The sequence below is a fragment of the Furipterus horrens genome, unplaced genomic scaffold (genome assembly GCF_987537825.1).
Source record: "Furipterus horrens unplaced genomic scaffold, mFurHor1.1.pri manual_scaffold_4, whole genome shotgun sequence".
Lineage (NCBI taxonomy): Eukaryota > Metazoa > Chordata > Mammalia > Chiroptera > Furipteridae > Furipterus > Furipterus horrens.
The window spans coordinates 158,065,451-158,068,434 of NW_028327174.1; the positions used below are offsets into that span (position 1 = coordinate 158,065,451).

Consider the following 2,984-nt stretch of genomic DNA (forward strand, 5'->3'; position numbering starts at 1 on the left):
CAAATACAAAGTTAAGCAACACAAAAATCACAGTAGAGCTATTGGTTACCATTTATGCAGATTTGCCTTATTCAGATTCAGTTCAATCACAAGAAGCAAACTGCTGGACAAGCATCATGTTTCCCTCATGAAGACTTTTTGCCTTGGAGGATGTTCCGCTTCCGTCAGCTTCTAAGGAGGACGATACTCGGGCCCTTGGTCATGTTCTCAGCCTCAATCCCGGTGTCTCTCTTGTTCTCTGCTTCTCTCTCTATAATAATCACCATGATGATCTCTACTGTGGGATTTATGACGCCAGCTTTTTGTCTGTGATCTACTATGGTCCCTCTCTCTTGATTGTTCATATCTTGATCCAGAACCATAAGACTTGGATTCAATTTCATGAAGGCAATCTTGCAAACAGCTAATAAGAATTTTGCAATGATCATCATCCAATACTTTGGATTGTTTAATTAAAGAAATTGCAGTTACTGATGTCTCAATAGCACTCCCATCACACCAGCACTGGTGTCAAATACAGCTCTTGAAATAACATTGCTTGAGATTGCCCTGTTTCTCTTCATGATTTCTTCAAACTCAGCTTCACTCAATGGCGTTCTTGCTGTATCCATTTCCATTCCAGGAAGTCCATAGTCACCCCTATCATATGGTGAAGGTTGGCCATGATGATCTCTTGGAGGTGGACCCCAGCTATCTGATGTAAACAGACTGCTGTTAGTTGTTGGAGGAAAGAAAGCCGGGTTCACATGTGGAGCTGGCAGTGGGGCACCTGGAGGTGGTCCAGGAAGATGAGGAGGAGGAACAAGTGTATGAGGTGGAAAGGGACCTGGAGGTGGAGGTGGTCCTTGCTGGGGTGGTGGTGGACTACGATGGGGGCTGTAGCCTGAAACTGGAGGTGGAGGACCAGGAGGAAGGGGACCCAATGGAGGCTGCCCAAAATGTCCAGGAAAAGGAACTTGTGGTTGAGGGCGATCTCCTCAATTGGGAGGCCCAGCTAAAGGAGGAAGCAGAACCTGACCAGGAGGTGGAGGACCTGGTGGACCAGGTGGGCCTGGAGGGCCTAAGGGTGGATATAGTAGAGTCTATCCAGCTGGAAAGGTGGGGATGGCCCTCCTGATCCTGCTGGCCCAGGAAATCTGTCCCTACCAGGAACAGCCCCTGGAAAACAGCCCTGTCCTCTACCACCTTGTGGATATGTTGCATGTGATCTGCTTCCTGGAGGACCAGCTTTACCTCCCCCAGACATTTGTCCTGATTGTGTAGTTTTCCTGGACTGTATTTCAAATTGACTAAGGAACTGTTTATGCACGGAGTTACAACAGGATTCTGATCATGAAGTTCTCTTTTAGGCAACAGATCCATTAACTTTTTTGAGGATGCTTCAGATCCAACAAGAACAAGGGAAAACCCCTTTGACTGGCCATTTGCCTGATTTTCAAAAACTTTTGTCTCCAAAATATCATTTACTTCCAAAGAATGAACTGTTTCAGTTAAGTCTTCATCTGTTGTCCAGCATGTTAGATTTCCAATGTACAATGCAATTCTCTTTCCAGTATATGTACAGCCAACATTTGGTGCTGCTCCTTTACCCACATCATCACCAACAGTTGGTGGGAGAGTATCCATGTAATCCCAATCTTCTGGGTCATCTCCTCCATTATTTGCAGATGGAGAGATCACATCATCATACAAATCTATTTAATCATGCCCACCATATTCAGCTTCCTGGCATCCCCGTAAATGTCTATGTAGTCCATACCGTCCACCATCTTCCCTTGGTCTTGGCCGCCGCCACAGGTGCCTCCTGTTGGAAGATATAAAAACATTTTTTTTCTTTTAATTTATTGACTTTTAGAGCAGAAGGGAAGGGAGAGACATTGATTTGTTCCACTTATTTATGCATTCTTTGGTTGATTCTTGTATGTACCCTGACCAGGGATCAGACCTTGGCATATGGGGACAATGCTCTAACCAACTGAACTACCCAGCCAGGGCCCAGCTGGAAGCAGATTTTGTATTTATTACCTTGTGTTTCAGGGTAACTAAATGACTGGTAACTCTGCCTGGACAATCCTTTTAATAGGATTGTCCCATCTGGGTTGAACTGCTCTTTTAAAAAATTCCTCCATTTAGTTGGGTGGGGGAGAGAAATGGGGGAAAATGGGACAACTGTAATTGAAAAACCAAAAAAAAAAAAAATTTCCTCCATTTAAATCCATTAATTCTTGGATAAAGCAAAGAAATGACTCTGTGGTCAAACATTATAATAAAATATAAAATAAAATACTAATTGTGATATGAACTTAGTTGGTCAAGGTATACTTTGTTGTCGGTTATATTTTTGTAAAATAAAGTAAGAGAGAGATAGATAAGAACTTGGTCAAGGTATACAGTGTTTTGTGGGTCAGGTCATGTTTTAAAATTTCATTATAAATGGAAATATATTATAAAATTAAAGGGGTTTACATTTTTAAATCCTCCATAAGAGACAAAATATTGTTTATCATGTTAGTAATTTATTAAGATTTAAAAGTTAAACATCAAACCTTTAACAAATTAAATTTGAATAACTATTTCTTATATCAGTGGAGAAGTACTGTGATTTAAAAAATGTATTTAGGTTTTTGTTTTTGTTTTTAATTTTCAGAAAAGTGAGCACTAAAGACTTGCCATACAGATTAAATCTCTTCTGAAACCACAGGATTTCCATTTCAGCTGTCCTAGTGTTGTCTTGCCTCCAGCACTTCTAGTTTAACTCTCAACACTCAGAACACAGAGGCAGTATGTTTGGGGACAGTAGCGCACATTTGGAACCAAACTGCCCCGAGAGCAGGGCAGGACTTGACAGGACAAACGATACATTTGCTAGAGTTCATCCAGCTGTTGCCATGTTCCTGGCAGGACTATCGTTTTAAGGGTTGACACACAGGGACTTTTGGTTGCTTTAGATTCTACAAGTCATATGAATATGGCTAAAGTAGGAA

At 41.6% G+C, this 2,984-nt stretch overlaps 1 pseudogene; it reads right to left on the reverse strand.

The window, feature by feature from the left end:
* Window positions 1–213: 213 nt before the first annotated feature.
* Window positions 214–1,769, reverse strand: LOC150013151 (cleavage and polyadenylation specificity factor subunit 6 pseudogene; annotated as a pseudogene).
* Between the last annotated feature and the right edge of the window lie 1,215 nt (window positions 1,770–2,984).